Genomic DNA, 23291 nt, shown 5'->3' with positions numbered 1-23291 from the left:
GTGTTTTGCAAACAGTGACATCTCCATGGTTATCCAAGTAATGCTACCTTTGTTCTCACTGATGTAAATATACACATCATTTTATTTCAAAACATGCACATGGCATTTTGAGGTCACTAAAAGACCCAAAACAAAAATAATGGGTAGTGTAATATAGCTTGGTGAGATAAATATATTTTAAGCAGTAATCATAGTGCACTGCACTGTAAAGGAAATCAGAAAACACATTTCCAAAGTGAAGCAAATTGGGTTTGGGTCAATCCAAACAATAAATTTCCATTTCAATTCAAATGCTTTTTAAATAAATTGTAAATAAGAAGTAATTCTTCACATTTTTTCCAAACACAATTACTATCAACACCTCAGAAAGAAAACATCAGGCTTTCAAGAAGGTATACTCCTTCAAAAAGATTGCTTTGTCAAGTATTTTCTCTCCATGTCTATTTGATTTCCAGGTCCTCAGTTGGATGCCCAATCTTATTTACTAGAACATGTCCTGTACTAATACTTACATTTGAATGAAAATTTTTCACTGTATAGGACTGACTCGTATTAACATTTATGTATCTTGTTCATGTAGGAGCAAGAGTCTAAGGTAGGAATCTCCACTTTCACATAAACAGACTTGTGGAGTGCAGAAAAACGTGTGTATTTTGGAGCCTGGTATTTTTCAGTTTCCTGAGGAAACAGAAATACCGTAGGAGTATGTTAGTTACTTCTTGATGTTTCACCTTTGTGAAAACTAGAGTTTCATTGCAACAGTATGACCTGAACCTAGCCTTATTTCACGGCTGGGGCTGCCTCAGTAGCTTTGGTGAGCTCTTCAGAGCGATTTCCCAGCTAATTCAGCCACCAGTATGGGAAAATGTCCATTGTAAAATAGGGTTTGCCATCCTCCGCAAGCAGGGCCAAACTCAGTTATACCAGTTAGGTGGTGCTGTGATGGCCAGTCACAGTGGTGCAATTGGTCAATGAAGACAAATCCATAGTGGAATCACTCTGCCCCCAAGTGCGGTGCTCCATGTTCAGACTGAAAGTGGAGAGAAGCTGTTGTGGTGTTCAGCCTCCAATGTGCAAGGGTAACTCCGTCACAGGGTGTGATGCTTGGGGTCTTTCTTCAGGTCATATGCCTCTGCTGTACCATTTATTTGGGAATCACAGCTAATATGTTTAAATAATACCTGTCTAAAATATGGCTGCTCTGGCTGTTAAAATAGTCATTTCATTTTGCAGCTTCTCTCTGGATGTTTGCTGAGATGCTGAACCCCACAATTTGACCTCCTCTGAGAGACCAGAGAATGTAGGAAGGAAGCCAGACAGGAAAGCAAAAGAAAGGAGAAAAAGAAGCAAAACGGAGATCAAATCTGATTACGAGGAACATATAAATGCTGAAAAACTATGAAATTTGGCAGCCAGGATGCACTATTCTTTACCATTGAGCAACGACAAAGACTCCTTTTTAGAATTCGCTGGAAGTTTTACAAACACTGTACACTGGTGTTTAAAATATACTGGTAACCAAGTCGCTTTCCAAGAATTCCATTGGGTGACTTGCCTTCCTAACAACAGTGTCCAGCTAACAAAGTGTATACTCAGTGGCACCCTATCAGAGCATCCTCTCCATTCTCTTCATCATCATTTGTGCCTGCAACACTGTGTGTAGTGGTATGTGTGTTTACTAAAGTCTGCTGGACTGAAGTTGCCCTTGCCTGTAGCTGTAATTAGTCTGATTGACAAGGGAGGATATTTATGTCAGTAGATGAAGCTCTGCAGATCTGAAACAGAATGCAGATTCTTCTGTCAGCTTTACTGGACTTAGCATATATAACATGACTTTCTAGTAAATCTCTCTAGTCTTCTGGTGAGGTTTATATAATCTGACTGTATAACATATTTTTTTTTAATTAATGATGTCATGCGTATGTATTAATATAATCTGTAATGACTTCCTCCATGTGAATAAATACCCTACCTTTAAATGCTATTTGTGACCAATTTTATATCTTAGAAAAAAGTGTGAACGCTAATGTCTTTTGAAATATGCATTTTCAATGTATGTTAGTATCTGTCACACTATTATCATTAACTTTGTCTATTTCACATCCACTCAGTTGCTGTGATGAGAAAAGAGGATGGTTTGGGAGAACATCCAGCTCTGTATCACCAGTTCACCTGGATGCCCAAGTGGAGAACTTACCCTGTTCACACTGAGTACACAGGCACCAGTGACATCTCTTCAGATACTCCCTCTGAGCAAAGCACTCTGAAGTCTCTGAATCACTGCAATGGATCTGGGACCACCACATTTAATTTCACTGTCATTCTTATGCCTAAAACATTTTAAATAAATTTCTAGATGAAGGTTTAGATGCAGTCACAAAGGACCATCCTCTCAACCATGACTGCTAGGTGCAGCTTCCGCCACCTTCTCAGCCCAGAGTGGGGTGCTGGTGGTGGTCTCTAGGCTGTTCACAGACACAGAAGTGTGTAAAAGACACTGAAATGTGCCTCCTGATCCAACAGCCAGTTCCCATCCCCTCTGATGAAAGGGAAGAGTGAGGAGGGCTTTGGCCAGCTAGATGGATCCAATCCACTGTTAGCCACCTTACCAGCTCTGGATTCATTCACAAATTTTGCAAAAAGGCCTTGTTGTTAGCCTACAGACATTGCACTGGCTTGGTCCTCTTAGGTCAAACGGCTCAGATCAGGAGTTACAGCAACAGGGTGAGCGGACCTGGAAACCAAGGAACAGGGAGGCCAAGAGAGCCCAGGCAGGGCAGGAGTTACAAGGTCCAAAGACAGACCAGAGAGGAAGGTGCTGACATGGGCCCTGACTCCTAATTTTCCCTGTGGGTACCTCTCACGGGGCCGGGACTGGGAGAGGTAACTCCTTGGAGTATGCAGCCCCCGCTATGGGGCTGGAGTGCTCATTGTGAGCGGTGAGCTCTGTGACCCCAAAAGCCCAGGCTGACAGGGGTATGTTCCTACAGCACCTAGCCGCTTTCAAAATGCGTTTCTGACTGTCACAGGACTACCAGGAAAAGGAAGGAGACCTGAAGGTGATACATTTTGGTACAGTTCGACCTGAATCCGGTCTGCACTGACCACCAGTTATAGGACACGCATGTTAAAACCCCAGTGAAGAAGCAGAGGAAAACCACATTCCTTTGATTTTTTTCTTCATAATGGTTTAAGCCCCAACATAAATGTCCTTCAATATCAATCCATTAAAGAGGAGTGTGGGGGACTATTCTGACTGCGTGTTTGTTGTGTGGGGTTTTTTTTAATTTAAAATTTAATACTTTTTTTTTTTAATTTTACAATTTTAAAGTCTGTTTGGTTAGCCCATCCACTTAGCTCTACTCTGCTACAAAAAGCAGCTACTAGTATTTCATGGAGACCTAAGATTTTCCTACTGTTGGTTATTTTAACATAAGGTTCTTCAACAGGAGTTTTGGCTAGGTTAAATAATTATATGTGTGTCCTCAGAGCAATTAATGGACATTATTGGTTTTCAGTATTTCTAATAACCTTTCTTTCTAAAACCTGTGCTTTATAGCATCACAGAGGAATTCACTTGGAGAATATATACATTTTTAATTGCATATACTGCAACAATTATAACAGAATTGAATGCAAATAAAAATATGCAAGGGTGCACACCTTTGTATAGGTAGGAAATTAAACTAGAGTTTCCATTTAGCAAAAGAATCTAATAGTTGTAAAGAGGTAAAGATGACAATGATTGCTGGTATGGAGGTATTAATTTACCTGTTAATATGTGATATGAAAGATAATGAGGATAGGTTGACATCTGCTAATACAGACTTAAATGTGCATGCAGAGGCTATGGAATTAAAGTTTAAAAACCCTAGAGCTACATTTAAATTTGCCAGCTTAGAATTTGCTCCTTGGTTTGAAACTTGGAAAATAACATAGAATGATAATAACCATTTTTAACCGTCACATTGCACACAGCTGAAGTGGCTTGAGAAAAAGAAATTGAGCCTAGAGATCTGAAGTGGCTCAAGGCAGCACTTTAATGGCACGCTCTGAATACCGGGCACACGTCTGAATCCCAGGCCCTGGCCTGCTCCCAGCAAGAAGCTGATCTTCTAGGCAATAACACCACGTTCTCAACCTATCTGAATGACTTTCTAAGGATGCTCAGACTTTCAAGTGAACTTGGTCAAGTGGCATGCAAGCCTTGCATGATCTCTTGCACTTCTTTGTGAAACTACAGAAACTCCACGACTTTATAAGTTATACTTGGAGATTTGAGGTGAGCTGGAAAAGAAAGAAGTCTAAAGCATCAACCTTCAGTGAGTAGAAGCAAAGACACTTTTCAATTAGTGTGATTTGGGTTTTTTTCATTGTATTTTTTCTTGCACTCTCCAAGGTGAACATTTTTTAACAGAGCTTAACCTCTGTGTATGCTAATTAGCCTGAAAGAGAGAGAGCACACATTTAATTAGTGTTTGCTTTAGCTCTTTCCTCATTTGGTGGTTTCCTGGGTATTATTCAGAAAAATAAGGTCAGCCAATAAACTTGACTATGCCAAAAAAACCCCCAGCTGATTGCTGCTGGACATCTCTCTGTCTCTGCTGGCATCAGCCTTGCTCTAACCTTTCTCAGCACCCTACAGAATATGGGCCACATTTCCAGCAATGCCAGCCTTTGTCACTGCTCTGCTCCCAGAGGTTGCCCTCCGTATTGGGCAGAGGGTGGAAGTCTATTTACCCTTGTTTAATCCCATGTACATTTGCATGTGAAACCTGGTTTCTGCTACATATAGCATGCATATGACCACATATTCTGTCTTTATATAATTATACTTATATACTTATATATATACTTTATATACTTATATATAAAGGACTAGCAAAAGGCAATTAAAATTAAGTATGTAAACCACATCCAAAGCAGGAGTATGTCCGTTCATCCCCCAATGTCTGTCTTGTATGAGTCAAGACTAAACATGTTGCTTAAATGCTTACCACAAGGGTAGCAATAGTGTCATAGTAATATGGGTGATTTTCTTAGGTTTTTGGGGTTTTATTTAGCAAAGAAGTTCTCAAGAAAGAGGAGGGGAAAAAAAAAGAAAAAAGAAAAAAAAGCAAGCATGTTAAGTTTCATTCCATGGGTGGATTAGTTAGAACAGCCTCATATACTCCAGGACAGCCTTATAGAGCCAAGGTGTAACTGTCCTTCTTCGAGTACGGCTTTTTTCATAACACTTTCTTCCCTTTTCCAGGCATATCTGGCTATCAAAAATATAGATGTGACTACTGATGGTATCAAGGAGTTAATACCAACAGCAGGGTTATTGAGCATGGAATAGAGGACATCACAACTCCTGCTTTAGGAGTTATTTTGGAAACACTGCAGGAGGAAAAGTGACTGAAGATATGACTTTTGGCTGAAGACCAGAAACAACGCACCATATGCAAGAGTTCCTTGAGGCTGTAAGTGTACTGCCTTTCATTTTCAAGCTAGCTCATACATTGCATATTACATTATGCCATGTAAAAGGGTCCAGAGTATGAATTCCTCCTAAGACAGCTGAGTGGCAGTTGCCCTTCAATACCATTTCTAGGGCTCAGCTCTCACCCCATGATTAAAGCAGTAATAGCTCTCCCTGCTCTTGAACTAAAAAAATCACTGTGGGAATTTTTTGTTAGAGCCATAAGACTGCCAAACCTTTAAAGTATTCTTTTCAGATAAAAGTAATTTGTAACGGCCATGCTCTGGTTATGAATGACTAACAATTCAGAATTAAAACAACAGCATTAGGCATTCTGGTTGTTTGAAAAACTACCAGATTTCCACCATTTCTACATGTCATGTAGAAATTCCAGTGATGCGCTACGGGGCAGAATTTTCTGCAGCAAAAGGCCAATAAGAATAGCAGTACCCTCTGCTGATAGAAATAAAAATCAGTAATTTACATAAACACCTTCTGGGAAATGCTGTGTTTGTGTATTATTTCCCCTGTGTTTGCAGCTGCTTTGTTTACTTTCCAGGTTAGCTGATGTTATATAGTTGATTAGTTTGCTTGTTTGCTTTTGTGCAAGATAAGAAATAATAAATTGAGGGGGGGTGGGGGGTGGGGGAACCAAAACCAAAAAAACCCACACCCAAACCAAATAGAAAACATAAAAAAGCCAGGTAACCATTTGCAGCACTCTTCATCTCCTACTATCAGGAAGAGGTATACTTTGGAAATACCAGACAGGATTTGCTTTTCTTGCCAGTCATAGACCCAGGCACCACAGAGACTTCTCTACTTGTTCTCAGAGTTCAGACAGTCCCACAGAGAACCAAGTACCCACCTATTCACAGCATGTTCATAGAAAGTCAAACCTTTTAGACTGTCAGTCTTCGTTAACATTGCATGATAGTTTATTTCACCGTGCCTCATCACCCCGCCGCTAAGGGTTCCCCCTCAGAAGAGGCAGAGCACACTCAGCCCTTCAAGGGGGTACAGCAGAGCTGCCAGATGAAGATGGGGGTCCCTCCTGGAAGTGACACCCCAGGCGGGTGGCAGGCACACTGCACCAGATCACACTGCCCCCCCCCTGCTCTCACTGGTGTGAAAATATCTTCCCACTTTTAGCACCGAGGTGAACATTTCTTATTCAAGCAGCCAGTCAGAGGATGATGTTGTTTGCTTGTAAAATACCTGGGTCTATGTCAGACACAGCCTAGACTAAAGTAAATCAAAGTTTTGCTAGCTGTAAGAAAAGCACGCTGATGCAGCAAATAGCCACCACCAAGCTTCACTGCCTGTGCCTCACCACATCCTTTCTGCAGCCCACCACTCGTACTCGCTACTTTGTTCAGAAAGTCCCTGGAGAATTAGGTTTGAGGGAGAGAGGAAAATGAGGAAATGAGATTAGGAGTGGGAAAATAGCAACAGGAATTTCAGTTTCCTTCTTCTAGCGGGAGAAGTGAAGAAATTTGGGACAGATCCCACTCCTATCAAAGCCAATGACAAAATGCCCATTGACTTTAATGAGAACATGGTTGATTTGCTTTGGTTTTATTGTTTCTTATTTTCTAACTTCATCTTGTGGCTGGCTAGAAAGTTTGATTTCAAGTAGTTTCAAGTGTTGGTCACACTATTAATGTACTATAGACAAATCCCTTTCAATCCTATATTCTTATAAGATTGAGGCTGGCTCAAGCTGATTGCACGTAGCCTGAAAGCAAAACCCACTCTCAGGGATCAAGCTGTAGTACATTACTATGGTGAATTCCCTTTATTTTCAAGCTGCTTAATTAAGAAAAAAAGGATTTTAAAGGGACAGAACATAAGACAAGTATGGCAATTGCTACCTCAGACTTATCATTGGCTCCAGGAACAGTTCCAGGGCTACTGGTAATGGGTTTCTGGAAAGCTGAATTTAAAGGGGTGAACATTATGATGTAAAACATCAGGTCAGACTTTGGGGAAAATGTCAAAGAGAAATCAGCCTAATTGTGTAAACAAGGCAAACTAGGCAAACAAATCTATCTTGGCTGATGGAAGCCAGGAGTTTTTGTGACAGCCAGGTAAATTAAAGAAAAGCACATTTATTTCAGTGTTAAAGTTAATATAAAAGCAGAATTTTACTCAATGCTTTAGACACTCTTCTTAGAGGTAGATAGGTAGATGGGCAGACACAGAGAGAGATAAAGGGATCGATGGATAAAAAGATAAGAGAGACAGAAGATATTTTGACATGGCCATTGGGAATTAGTTATAAGAAGTTAAAGGTACTTAGTTAAGTTCAGTTTTTAAAGACCTGCTTGAGTTTGTGAGCTCTCAGCACCACTTCTTACTTTTGTTTGCTTTCTACTAATGACACAAGCAAGGTTTAAGGCTTCTCTATGCTTTCTGGGCTCAGTTTTGCCAGAAAGTGGTTTTACGTGAGTCTGCTTTTACTGTTAGTGCTTGTATTTCTGCTTACTGCTCTGTTTTGAACTTGTCATACATAAAGCCAGTGAGCAATTTCAACCAAATTCAACAAACTGTTCTGAAAATAAGTGAATAGACACCACCAGTGTCTCCGTCGTCTTTACCTTGTGCTTATTAGACATCAGACTCTGTTGTATGCTTAAGGGCACGAAACGTTGGCAAGCTAGGCTGCTGCTGTTTCAGGGTTTGTGGAGTTACTTTCTGCAGTGTTATGCAGTAACATCAAGTTGAAATGAAAAATGCAATCCCAAGTCTTACCAAGATGGCACAAGTTAAACTAACCAACAGTTTGATTTTCATCATTTACTCCATGTGTCTAAGTCACTGGCGACACAGCTGAAGAAAAGAGGCCACTGGATGTCGGGCAATGAAGTCCCTTCAGATTGCAAAGGAGCTCTCAGAGCTGTGTCTGAGTGCTGACTCGTTATGACATTTCTTCTGACAAGCACTTCTGGGTTTTGCAACACAGGGTTTATTTATGTGTATTGGAATAAGGGAGAGACAAGAAATAGATGGAAGACAGCTAGCTAGTCCTTTTTTTTTTTTGTAAAATTTTTGCATTCAATTGGCCAGACTTTCGACAGGATTTTCACTTGCTCATCTGGTTGTAGTTCTATCCATATGGATAGTAGGTCTGAAGGAGGACACAGTAGAAGTATGTCTGAGTAGCAGATTTGCATTATCAGAACACAAACTTCTGTGATATATGGGGAAACTCAGACACACAGCTGGGCTCTTTTTTTACTTATTCTGGCTTTCTGCAGGAATCTCTGGCTTCAACATGTTTCCTTCTGACTTATATTGGAGACAGTAGGCAAGAAATTTGGCAGCAGGGCTTCTGGCTTCATCTCACAATTAAGAATTTTTTCAGAAGAAAATTGAAGGACTCTCACCAGTGTCAGGGGAGAACATCTGTGCACAGTGACAGCATGGGTCTGTAAGTACTTCTGTGTCTGTTGCCCATCTTGACCTACACCATTGTTTGTTTTCTTAAGTAGGGGTTTAGATTTTTCAATAGGAATGAAAAAAAATCCCACTGGTAGAAAACACTTAACACGTGCTTTCCTGCAGCAGCTGTAGCTTCAGGTGAGTGGCCACTAGTCATTGGTACCAAATGAGCCCTCCAGGCAACCAACAGAGCAAAGAGACCTGACATACTCTCCTCCAGTGAGCAGCAATCACTGCTCCACTCTCCTGTGAAGAAAACCAGGAAAAGGAAAAACAGCAACCCAGATTCTGAAATACAGAAATGGATGGAGCAGAAAGATGAATCTTCTGCTTCATGAAGACAAGGAACGCTGGCAACTGTGAACAAGTCACAGGGCAAAGGGAGAGAAGGATAAACAAACAACGCAAGTAAGATTGACATTGAAAAAAGAAAGAGGGAAATTACCCTATTCATAAATAAAACTAATAAAATAATATGTATTAGAAGAAGCAGAAATAATTCTGTAAACATAAATAAACTAGTAAATGAGCAATAAAAGTCAGCCACAAAGAGCCAGTTGTGTCTTCTGATCTGATCTGGTGTCTAGAAGCTTTCCAGGAAAGTGTTCAAAGTTACCTTGCAAAAGCACCTAGCAGTTCCTCCAAAAACGATCTGTCAGAGAGAAGAATTTCTTTACAGGTTATGGTTTTATTTGTAAGAGGAGTCTTAATAAAGCCTTGGAATTTCCATTACTCAAAGTGAAATATATAGAACATTTTGTTTAATTCTTGTGTGTACTAAAAAGGAGAGGGCTGAGACCAGGAAGATGGAAGTGCCTGTGTTAATAATACAGTATCTGATTTATTTCTACTGGGCTTTTAAACGACAATATTTTGTTAAAATTTCTTTTCATCAATGACATCTGATTAAAAATCACAGTACCACATCGATTTTAAAGATGTATAAACTGACACCCCAATAGTTTAAGGGTTAGATTTCGCCATTCGTACTGGTGTTGAAAATTCTACAACCCACAGATGATTTTACTGGACCTACTAAACCACTGAGAGGTGTGAAATAGAATGCCGTAAGAATAACACTAGCAAAATTTTATTTGAATGGTTTGACAAAGTTATATTGCTGGGAAAAGGAACACAGACTTTTATTTCCCATTTCCTCACCACAAACACTAGTCAATGTGCCCTACATTCAGTTCAACATTACAAATACTTCTAAATTCATCACTTCTGAGGTTCATTCATTTGATCCTTTAGGGCACTGTCATAGCAAATGGCAAAGTTTTGCATTTTAGCCTGGTTGTTATTGCACTTTCTTCTTTTTTTTTTAATAAATTTTTCTTAAACAAATTGGAATGTCTGCATACTACCAGCTTCTTAAAGATTTAGTTGCGAACAATTATTGTCTCCTCTCAGAAGTCTTGCCCCCATATACATTTCATTCCGCTTCCCTTCTACTCCAGTGGGTGCAGAATGATCAGAAGAAATTGTATTCACTCAATTACCACGTAGTGTGACTACACAAAAAATCCTATCATCATCAAAGGCTATCAGATTGCAGCAGGGCAAATGCAGAAAAAAAAAGTATTAAGACTTCAGTTCATAAAGGTAGGTGATACAATCCTATTATCTAACTCCACACAAATTTCTTGTACTTCATGTTCTCTCTGAAACTCATGTAGCACTTTTTTTTTTCTTATGAAGACTCAAGAAAGTTGTAGTGAAAGGAGAGCCATGACTCAGACTCATGCTAACTAGCTGAGCGTTGACTCACTTCTCTAGAAGCAAATAATGTGCCCCTCCAAATAAAATAAGATGGTGACAGGTCATTTTATTCATTGCCTTTAGTGAAAAAAATGGCACAACTTAACCTGCTGGTGAATATTTGTTGCTGGTGAATATTTGTCCTAAGTTCTCTTCTATTTTGGTCCACAAGATATAGGAGATGCTATTAGTGATAGAACAAACATTTTTAGCTTGAACTGTCATAGCTCCTGCTTTCTAACTGCAGGGAACAAATGAGAGACCTTTCCAGAGTTGAAGCAGCTGTGGCACCAAGCTGCTTGGGATGGGCTGGAGATGAGACATAGTCTGTAGTACACTTGCAGGACCACGTTCTGCTGACCCACACCATTCCCAGCCTGGAACTCCTGTCAACTTACACAAGTGTACTCCAATTCAGTCCTTATCATGATAGGAACCTTTTTGTAACCCTTGGTAGAAATAAATCAAATACATTTCAAAATCGTCTGGAACTGAAAAATATTAAGGATCATTCTCTTTGTGCCCTAAACCTTAGGACCTTTCAGTCCTTCAGCCTTGAATCTCCTTTTCTGATTCAGAGCACAACTTCACCTCAGTAGAAACATCTTCTTCACAGACCCTAGGGTATGCTGCAATACTCACCTGAAAACAGTAAAAACTAAGGCAGCTAGATGTTGTGGTGCTCCACAGCTGTGCTTCTTGCTTGGTCTGTTCGACTCTGAGCATATTATTAGCTTTTCTACATAAAGTAGGGCTTGATTCTAAAATAGACCATAATAGTCTCTGAATTTATTCATGTTTTCATGCCAGAAAAGACAGGAAAATGGTAACCATTGGCCATTTCGGCCACGTGAAAATTCCATCTGTAACTTACAAAGGAAATAGCCTAAGCCTGGGTAAAGATACGCCCCAGAATCACAGATTCTGGTAACTCAACCTTGTTACTCAAGCTGAGAGGAGTGCCAAAGGGTCTGCAGTCCAACCTCCTGTTCAAGGCGGTGTCAGGTCTGAGATCAAGCCAGGTCAAGCAAGTCTTTATCTGGTCAGGTCTTCAAACACCCCTAAGGATGGAGACTGCACAACCTCCCTGGGCAGCCTCTACTACTGCTTGGCTTTCCTCAGCATCCAAATCTTCCCTGAAAATTTCACAGCAGTAAATAAAAAAGTAAGCTAACTCTGTGGGTGCTGTCATGTGTTTCATGTGCTGCTGTATCATTCCCTCCGTGTGCTTTCCCTGACCAAGGGTGTGTTGTTCCTGCAGCGCCCAACAGCTGCCTCTCCAGCTCATGGAGATAATTCCTCTGTATGTCAGTCCAGGTACTGATGCTACCCAAATTCTAGCTCCGATAGCTGTTTCATTGCCTAACAAAAACAACAGGACAGGAAGGAAGATATTCTACCAGAAAAATCTATGGAGCTTATTTGGCAAAGATTTTACAGTATATGGATGAGACGAAGGAAGTTACTGCTAGTTTCAACTTTCTGTAGTGGAATTTAGCATTCAGAAGTATGGCAAATGATGGTAGAAAGAATAATTCAAAACTCAGTTTGGCACCAAACAGATAGATTGCATAGATTTGGGTCAATATACTTGCTTCAGAGTCAAATCACAACTCAAATTTTCATTATCCATTAAAAAAAAAACCTGCACAGGCACTTGTTCTTTGGTATTGGTCCTACACATGGCAATTTATGGAGCTTTCATTTAGATTAATATCGATACACCGTTACAGACCAGCACTATAACTTCCACTTTACAGCACAAAATGAAATAGACCTAAAATTTAATCCAGTGTATTTTCTTAACTGTAAGTAAGACTGGCAATATTTCCCCCTCAAAGAATTCACACTAAAGTATAGGTTTTGGTTCACAGAATGCTGCTTAGAACTATCTAAAGGTAAATGCCTCCGGGCTTTTTTTTTACTTTCCCCACCCCAACCCACTCCCCAGTTACACAGAAATATGGTTATGGTCACAGGCGTGGAAATGTTGTTTTTGCATTACTATGAATGGCTGATTTTTTCCAAGTAGCATATTCCACAGCTTGGAAGCTAAAAGGCAGTGGGGCTGTATATAATCTTCTGAGAGCAGACAGATGGAGAACAGATTATCTAGTAAAGTAACTGCCATTATTCAACTGAACTCAGAAAACTCCACTTACATCTTTTCTAGCTTCCCTGAATCTACCTATCTAGTTTTTACCCAAATACCTTTTCCACAGGGTACCCAGACTACATCAGAGAGGGAAAAAAATGAATAATGTTGCTTCAGTACTGACAAATGCAGAAACATGCCATGCAGCATCGTAGGTGGAACATATGTCTTCTGGCTATTATGGAAGAGTTTCACCAATTGAAGAAGTAAAAGTAGTTCTGTGATGGTACAGATCAACTGCACATTTAGGAAAGGATTATAGATATTCAACAATAACAATCAACCCAGCATCCCACAAAAGCCAAATGAAGTGGAGGGAATTTTAGACAGATGACACCTGCTTATGTTTTATTGTTTCTAGGCAGGTAAGGAGTATATGTTTGCCTTCAAAACCTCATTAATCTCAATATTTCTGCTTCTGAAAAAGACTTCTCTTCCTCCCTTCACACTGTGGAGGTCAATCTGTGCTTGTTTCCATGCAAAGGCTTCCCCTGGATCACCACCAGACCACTTTTCTATCTGCCAGGTTGATTTTGCTATGGGCTTGCTGATTACTGTAGACTTCCAATAGTGCAGTTTGATATCGAAATACAGCATATGTTACTGCCATTTCTCCAGGGCGGCTGCAATCTTGTGTTTGTAGGTGGCAATCGTGCACCATCTCCAGGCTTGAGAGAGCTCTTCCTCCTCCCTGGGAGAGCAGCCCCCAACGCCTGCCAGAGACAGCAATGCCTGCCACCCCAGTTTTGCCCCAACTGCTAGATACCTTCAAATCCCCCCTCTGCCCTGCAAAAGGCAAAATGCACCTTCCACCTGGAAGTTGCCTCTCAGGCAAAATGAATCCTGGAAAAAAAATGGGGTTTCAACTCTTACTCTGCAAGCAAGTATGCACAGACATCATTACTATTTGCTCCAGCTTATGGTTTTAGTTGGCCATGTGTAAAACCGAAACGTACCGGAAAGAATTCACACCGTTTGCAAAAGAGCCTCAGAAAGTGCAGGTGAAAGGCTTGTGCAGAAGGAAAACACTGCTTCTGCCTCACCACTGATGCAAATTGCAAAAGCAGAATGTTGAAATACAATGTGGCATTTATAAAAGTTTAAGACATTAATAGCAGGTTAATTTCTTGTGCTTAAAGAAATGGAATTAAAGAAATTCCAGAGTTTATCTCTTCCACTTTACTATATTATTATGTTAATGCATAAGTGCTCACATATTTTGGAGCCAAAGGAAGCACACTCCATTCCACATAAATTTTTAGAAAAATCAACATTATAGAATCAAACATAATGTTAACATGCATGTTCTCCCGTGTTATACACTCAGTACTCCTAATTATTGTAGCTAATTACCTTGTGGAAGCTTTCTGCAAAACATATTTTTCCTTTAAATCCAACTACATCTAAGTTCCAGAAAACCTGGGATGTGAACAAAAGTTGTTTCATTCCAAGTATGCAAAGCATTAACCACAGCCTTGGAGCAAGAGAGAAGGTTTTAAGATGAGTTATTAAGGAGAACGTGTGCGGGAATTCTGGCGCTCCCATTTAGAGAGTGGGAAGGGTTTGTACGCAGTGCTTTCAACTCAACATCACCTTGTTTGGTTTAGGGCTGGCGAGGATTTTCATGTCTGAGAAGCCCTTTCAGCTCATCGCTCTGGTCTATTCCTGGACCAAGCAGCCCACTGGCTTGCTGGGTCATGATGGCAGAGGGAAGAAATCTCTGCTTTAAAGACGTGAACACAAATGCTCCTGAACTCCACTTTGACCAGTGCCACTGCTTGGCCCTCACATAGTGCCTTACAGCCTTTCATCGAAACTCGTCCCTGAGTGTGATTTATAACCGCAAAACTCACTCTAAGATTAAAATCCCATTCACGTGACTATGGGGATGACATTTAAGCCACTATTTCCTGATGGGTCAAGCGGTGACAGAACACTTGTGGGTTTGGGCAGTGATTTGAATTATCTCAATTTTTTTTTTTTTTTTTTTTTTTTCCCCCAGTGTTTTGAGGCAGGTAAGACTGTCCAAAACTTCAGAAAATTGCTAACTGGATGTATTAAATGAACGACCCACGAGCAAGTGAAAGGGCATTCTAGTTACCGTACATTTGTTTGGGTGAAATTCACTACAATGGGGATCATATTCACTTACTTTTCCCTTCATACACGGATCAGAAAATTTTATAGCAGGGAAGTATTTCTTACATTAGGATCTCTACAGCCTGATGCTATAAGCACCCTCTGAAGCTGCTGTCATTCTGGCAGTGCTATAAGAAGGACAGGCAGCCATTGCCACTGCAGACTTGGCCCTCAAGGAAGGAAAAGTGGTTTGGCCAAGGTTGAAATTTGGTGCTGTGAAGAAAGGTCAACCACCTACACAGTGGACCAAGATGAAAAACTCTTGTAGCGAGAATAATGATTTCCTCATTAGGATCTTCCTCATTCTTTGCCAGGAAAGGGTTTAAATAATCCAGAAAGGACACAAAGCCCAAAATAAGGATTTTGATGGTCATGAATTGTGTGTGTATATATACATAGAAAAAAACAACCAGATTTTACATGAAAAATAAATTAGACTTGGGCAATGTGTAGGAACCTGAGTTCACAGGGCAAACTAAGCAGCAAGGATCAAGCTGACAGAGGCTCACACTACAACATTCACACAGGTCTTGTCCACCATGCCTGAGAGAGAAAGGAAAGAGGAGGAGAAGGAGAGGGAGAAGGAAAGGAAGAAGCTTCTGTTCATCTTGCAGATATCTCTTCACTGGCTAAAAGAAATAATAAATGCAGGCCATGATGATCTTTTGCATCACTTGCAGTTGGAACAAAACCAACTGCTTGTACACAACTTTAAAAATATGTGGTCTATGGCAACTGCTCTCTCACCAGTACCTACAACTGGTCAATGAAATAGTGAGGGGCGTTACAGGCACAGCTGTATTTTAGCTTCTGAATGACAAACTTCTGATTTTCCCATCCTTACAGTTCGCAGGAGTCCAAGCTGCAGCGTTTAGTAAACTTGACAGGTTCTTTAAAGACATTTTAGCATAGTATCAATCTTTGATTGAATCCATAATGAATATTTTTTTCGATAAAATGGGTCCATATGTGACTTTTTTCCCTAATTTTGAAACATTACGACTGTGCTAATATTAGCACTTACAGCTGAATTATCTATAGCACAAAGTAACAGAAACAAACTATATATATATATAGTCTCTCTCTTGATTTAGCATCTGCAGATGCTGAAGGCATTCTTTAGGTCATCAAGTACATTAAGTAAATGTCTCCTGTTATATTTGTATATGGCATACCTACATGTACACACTGGTGTTAAATGGACAATACTGCACGTGAAGCTGAGCACGTGTAGCATTTTCAAAACTGTGCCTTTGTCCTCTTCTACTGCATTTTCCTCCACATCAAGATACTTTCAATCTCAGTCATTTGGGATAGAAATATGTAAAAATTAATTCCTTCATTTTCTGGATAGCCTGTCTTACTTGTATTTGTCCTCATCAGCTGCTTCTAGCAAAACAGGTGCTTTAACATCATCCAACCAAAACTCACCCAATAAATTCATATATCCTGATAGATCAAGAATGGCTTTCAGAGTGAAAAGAATGACTCTTCTAACATCTAAAACCCCCACATGTTAACATTTCAGTTTGAGAGCATACCAGTACTGCAGATCATATTGTAAGAGAGAAAAATATATATTGATTCTGAAAAAGTTAACCTGGGTACTGGAAGATGTCAAGCAGCATCACAAAACTGAGAAAAAACTTATTCTGTCAAGATATAGGACGCTTAAACTTCATGCTGCCACGGCTAAATGTCTATATTCACCCTTACAGAACAGCTATTTTTGATGTACTCTTAAGAAATATTATTTTTTATTGAGAAAAATGATAAAATGGCAACATTTTTATGTGTTTATAATAACATTTTTTCTCACCCTACTCAAGTAACCTGCAACTTCTGTTAACTTACTGCAAGTTACATTGCTGAGAGCTTTTTGTTGTTTGGTTGGGGTTTTTTTAATTCAGAAGAAAAGAGGGGGGAAATTGCATACTGGAGTAAGCAAGTCTTCCAGATAAAATAGAGATACGGTAAAGAAAAACACCACCACATTTACAGACAGCTCTATTACTTCCTTGGAAAAGAATGTCTTGAAAGCTCAAAGAATATTATTTCTCTTCATGTCTTTATCTGATTCCCTTATTTAATACCTGAAATGTTTTGTGGTAGAAGTTGTACAGTGAAGAGTACATCACAAAAATCAGTTATTATTGCAGTGTGCCGTGAAATCTTGTTCTTTTGCTCTGCTGGACTTCTGGATGAAGAAGTATTGCTGATAGACCCTTTTGGGGGTATCTGTGGGAAAGGTGTTATAATTAGGAGCAGTAAATAAGCTCTAAAGCTTTTTTAGAGGTTTTTTCTTCTCTTCCATATTCTTACCTCTCAGCAGACACAGATACTCCACTGTCAAATTCTATGTTGCTAAAAAATACCGAGATTGAAAATGCCATCAGAAGCAGGAGAAAAGCAAGGATTTATTTTTTTCACTGTGAAGGCAAGTTGGGTTGAAATGAACTCCACATCAAACATCTACTTCAGCAGCAATAGTTTCATTCAATAAGAATTTCTGGCTCCCCCACCGGACAAAATACACTTCATACAGCAAATTGTAGCTTGCCTCCAGAATGTTTTAACATGTCACAAGTACTTTAAAGAGAAACAGCTGAATTCTGTCTTCTCTCTTATATGTATTTATTACAGTTTATATTTAGATTTCAGAACAATTACTTGTTAGTAATGGATAGAGCTTGTCTTCACTTTCCACACCAGTCAGGGGTGCCGGGGGGCAGCAGGGGCAGGAGGTGGGTGGGGGTGCTGCTTCCCTGCTGGTGCTGCCTCTGCAGCCAGGAGGGGGTCTGGCTGCCCCGGGGTCTCTCACCCACCCTCAGCCCTTTCACCTTGGGCTTCAGCAGGTCATTTCAGCACTGCTGGACCTTCAGCACATCATATGCTACATGGCTCTCCTTCAGTGCCAGCTGGAGACAGGAGGGTTCACCTGAGCCTTATCACGTTGGCTTTTATGTGATAGTGCATCACTAACTAGCAAAAACGATGATGCCTATTAGTGATGATACAGCTCAGTCCTCACCTGCATCTGCATTTTTCACAACTGCAGCAAAACTACCATCCACTACATATCCTGAGAGGAACACAGTGTAAAATAAATTAAAAACAGAAGTAAGACAGGCCCAGGAGTTTCTTTTTAAGTTTTTCTTAATATAACTCCCACTCCAGCAAGCTGTATTTGGTTCTTCTGCCCATTCCTTTCCTTTGACTGGAAAAAAATTGCTGTTTATTGATATTAGGCATTGATTAGAAGGGAGAGCAAATGAAGTGTATATTGTTTTCTTCCTGGCTCACAAAATCAGCCTGAAGCAGATTTTAGCCTGTTATGGATCATTTAATCAGCAAAGAGCCATCCGATGAATCCTGTGGGAGTTTTGGTGGGGTTCATTTTGGGGTGTGTTTTGGGGTTTTTTGTTTGTTTGTTTTCTCTGGCATGGAGATGCTGGAAATGAATGAAAGAACCATTTCTGTATTAATAGCACTCTCTTGTTATATCAGCAGCAAGTAAATCTGACATTTATTTTGAAATGAGAAAGAAAGGAAAGAAGAAAGCAAGGAAAGAATAATAGCTATCAGATGTTGGTTTTGTAGGATGAAGGGAAAGCATCTTTCTGTATTTTTGTAACTCAAGGTCTGTTTACAAGTGTAGTTGAAATATGTGGTCTTCTTGGAAGGTAACTCTTCAACGATGACATATTTTCAGCTTCATCCTGGAGAAATAGTTACAATAATTTGAGATATTTCACTTCCCATGCAGTAAAATAACTTAGCAGTTATCAGAAAGGTAGGCAAGCTTCGCCAGTTTGCTGAGGAAGAAAAGTAGGGAAGGAAAGGAAGAAAAAAAGAACATGCAAAGCATGGTCCTGCATTCGCCTTAGTAGAAGTCCTCTCAATTCACTCCCAGGGAATAAATGAGGAATTGGGAAGGTTTATCACCATTTTTCCTAGGAAGCACAATCTGATAACAAAAGATGTGCTAATTAAGTGTTAACAGTCCTAATTAAGTGCTAATATCTCTAATTATTGGGAAAGAAGTGGAGAAAGATTAATTTTTTACTTGATCTTCACTTTTTAATTTATTTTGTTACAACACTTCAGTGTCAGACACTGGATGACCACTGGAACTTCACCTGAAAGCTCCAACACCTGGTTTTTTTCTCTTTTCAGGAAATAAATTCTTTTCCCAGGTGTCTTTTGAAGGAGCACATGTCTAGGCTTTTAAATGTGGCATGCATATAGAGATCCTGTTTTCAGGTGTATTTGCTTGCCTGCTTTTAAAGATAGGTAAAATGCTGGAAATATATATTTAATGTTTTTAAAAATATTTATAGGTTTGTTGCCAATTCCTTGGCTTTGCTTCTAGTAAGATTGCAAGTATTATTGAGTATCTTGATGACTTCAAGCCACCTTTCAAATTATTTTAAGCTTTACTTTACACTGTTCTTTATTGGTTTTAATGAAAAAAAGGCGGAAATTGCTTTCTTCATTTTTAAATAAGAAGTATTAATTTATCATTTTCTATAGTCCTTTAAGTTGTCTCAACAGATACATGCAGGCAGCATAAGAGATGCTGAGAGATGATAATGTAACATGCTGTTTTGGAAGAGAAGCACAATAGGATCAAATGAATTTTTCCACAGGAGGAAGCATCTGATCAGGTACCTTGGTAGTAACTCCACCCAGTGGAGTATACTAGGAGGTTGAGAAGAAAGCTGTGAAAAGTAATTTGGATTATTATGTAGTCTCACTCAGCTGGCTGATATACCAGAAGGTTTTTTTGTCATCCCCAGTTAAAGAAGAGATTTAAAATATGTACAGATAGTTTTATCTGCATACATGCATACATGTGCATATACCTATATATACATATAAGTATACAGATAGTTATAAAAGTCTTTTCTAATATGATTTATCCTGGGGGTTTTTTTTCCACCTTCATATAACATTTTGAAATAACATGAATGCTGGTGCATTGAGGAGCTGTCATCACTGAGCTGAGAGGTGGCTTTCACACTTCCCCGGGCTGTCAGCAGACTTGCAAAAGTAGATGGAAAAGCCCGTGGGCAAATTAAACGCCTTTTCTTTGGTTTGCAGCAGATGGGTCCTGACAGTTTCAGCCAGACACCTGGCGATGCCTGCACGGGTGCCAGAGGGGCAGGCACAGAGGTGTGGGGAGGAGATGCGACGTGTGCCCCATCCTCAGCTGTCCCCAGCCTGAGCAGGACCTCTCCACTGACCCTGTCACTGGGCTCTGGGTACTCATCAACTTCAAAGCTGCCTGGTAAGCAGTTGGGAAATGGCCTGCTCCCTGCCCAAAACAGGTTCCTTCATTTTCAGAGCAGTTTTAAGGATCATCATAGAAAAACACACAGCTGCACACACACGGCAAAAATCCTCCAGAGCTCAGTCATGCCTCCCTGCTCAGCTACTACCAGCTCATGTCCATCACAACCATGGCAAGAACAGCAGCCACATGTTTCTGCCTTGGGCTTAACTGTGTTGTTTTCTGTGTTTTTTTTTTTTTTCCTGGAAAGCTTATTCATAATAATCCACATGCAACAGGAAGAAAAACCTTTCACTTTCATTTGTAGCATGTTTCTTTAACAAAATCAATATCCATTTCCAAGACATGTTTGTCTTGTGTATTGATCTTGTACCTCCAGCTTCTGTTTTATCTGCATGTTTCAGCTCTGTGGTCACTTAAGAGATTTCTAGATAAAAATTTCAGTATGTGAGATTATCCTGATTAGGGTTTAAACAGCTTAAGGGTAAAATAGGAAAGTTATTTATGTAAGTGCATGTACACCCACGAACACATGACTTTGGTAGTGTAAGGTTGTGTAGGGTTATAAAACCACCCTATATAGCTGGCATGAGCAAACCAGTTCAGTGTTGAAGTCAAAAGGTGGTTATGCTTGGACTTAAGTAGAGGAAAGCTAGGAAAATATTTGCAAAGATAGGGTGGATAAGACCCTCTTTTTTTTTTCTTCTGCTGAGAACAATATTTTGCAAGCTTTTTCCATATTTTTTTAAATTGTTTGGAATTATGTGTTTAATATGTCCTTGGTAAAACGCTATCTTTTACATATGGGAAAATATAATTTCCATAAGCATACTACATCAAGTTAATAGAACATTTTAATATGACAGTAAGTATATATCACTTATTGTGCATAATGGCATTTATGATTAACTGAAATCCATGGCTTTTTTAAAAAAAGACACAGCACAAAAATCTGCTGGAAAAAGGATGAGAGCACCAGACAATGCTAAAAACTATTGCATGTAGATTGGAAAACGTCCAGACATCCATTAAATAGCTGAGCCCTTGTGCTTGTGTTGTGGTTTAATCCCAGCCAGCAGCTAAGCATCACGCAGCCACTCACTCACCCAGCCCCAAAGGGAAGGGGAGGGGAATTGGGGGAAAAAGTAAAACCCATGGGTTGAGGTATGAACACTTTAATAATTGAAATGAAATATAATAATAACATAATTGCATTGAAAAGGGACATAACAGAGAGAAATAAAACCCAAGGAAGACAAGTGATGCACAATACAGTTGTTTACTGCCCACTAACAGATGCCCAGCCAGCCCCCGAGCAGCAAAGGGCCCCTCCCAGCCAGCTGCCCCCAGTTTATATACTGGGCATGATGCTCTATGGTATGGCATAGCCCTTTGGCTAGTTGGGGTCAGCTGTCCTGGCCCTGCTCCCTCCCAGCTCCTTGTGGACCTGCTCACTGGCAGAGCCTGGGAAACTGGAGAGTCCTTGAGGTAGGGTCAGCACGGCTTGGCAACAGCTAAATCATCGCTGTGTTATCAACGTTATTCTCATACAAAATCCAAACCCACAGCCCTGTACCAGCTACTAGGAGCTGAAACCAGGACAGCTTGTTATACACAGGTTTTTACCTTTGAAATGCATGTCATTAATCCTCTGTTTCTACATAGATGCAGAATTATATATTTCTATATGTGTGTGTGTGCATGTGATCCAGGCTTACTACTAGACAAATAAAAAAAAGAAACTCAAATAAATACATTTCCTTCTTGCAGAGGCATGAAGGCAGTGGGTTGATCAGCATTGATAACTTGCAGCTGTGGCCTTGCCTCAGGGGCAGCTGGTTGATTGACATGGATGATGTGCAGCTGTAGCTCATTCCGCTAAGTGGTTAAATAGCCCTGAGGATGGTGGGAGAGGGGATCAGATGGATGAGAAGCAGTGTGGTCTGGCTTCTGGAGGAAGGAGCTGCAGCATGGATGGTGGAATCTGACTGATGGTAAAAGCTTTGCTGCAGCCTACTAGTTTGTTTGTGCTGCAACACCTTCTGGTGAAAACAAAGAAGAAAGAATGAGCCTAAGTTGTAAGAATCATTCTTATCTTTACCTAAAGAGGCTGGGAAGTGAAAATTTATTTGCAAAAGTTCCTAGCAAAATCTGATCTGTTGCGTTCTTTCTCCTTAATTATGAATTTCTCTATTGTGAATTCTGAGTGTTTATTCCTGCCTGCACTTCCCAGATGGCTATCTCACCACTCAGCTTTTATCAGGTCTTGTGCACATATTGATGGGTGCTTATTGGTAGAAGGTTTTGTAATCTAAATGTGTGCAGCATATTGGTTACAGGGTACTTCAGCAGAACCAGGACTGGGGCTAACAGCGTGCTGGACAGGGTGACTTTTCAGGGGACTGGGATAGTGGGTCAGGTCAGCTATTTCTTTGTGTCACAGCCTGTAGGGCTCCGTGCTGCCTTGCATTTACTTTGTCAACTGTCACCTCGTCCATTTTGCACTTAGATGAACTTTGTGTCATTTGTTCAGCACTTCCCCTATAAATCTTGTGTGTGAGCATTTTGACGTGCTCTTTCTGACAAAATGGCAATCTCAAAGTTCCTATATAGCCTTAGATCCCTTCAAGGTGCTATTGTCTTTATATTTTTAATAGGCTTCTGAGTTTATTTTGTGGAAAGTGGGAGGAAATTATTTTTGGTCGGAAATGTTTCTCTACTCTGTTCATACATTTTCCCACTCAGTGTTCAGTAAGTCAGTCACAGCCTCTGCTTTGAAGCAAGTCTACTTTCAGGCACACTATACCCACTAAGTCATTAGCAATTCAGTGACTATCTCTGTCACGTACATTACAAAGCTCCTCAGGGCATTTCAATATATTATCTCGGGGGGAAAAAAAATCAAACCCAAACCCCAATCTCTCATCGATACCTTTCTTTCCAAATTCCATGTCTTCCAAGCTAACAACGCCAAAATGACAGTCAAAAACAAGTGGTTCACCCTTCCGCAGCAGCAAAGGAGCAGTAAGATTTAT

Source organism: Falco biarmicus, chromosome 6, assembly GCF_023638135.1.
Source record: "Falco biarmicus isolate bFalBia1 chromosome 6, bFalBia1.pri, whole genome shotgun sequence".
Classification (NCBI taxonomy): Eukaryota; Metazoa; Chordata; class Aves; order Falconiformes; family Falconidae; genus Falco; species Falco biarmicus.
The sequence above is the reverse complement of the archived record's forward strand: the minus strand, read 5'-3'. Positions refer to the sequence as shown.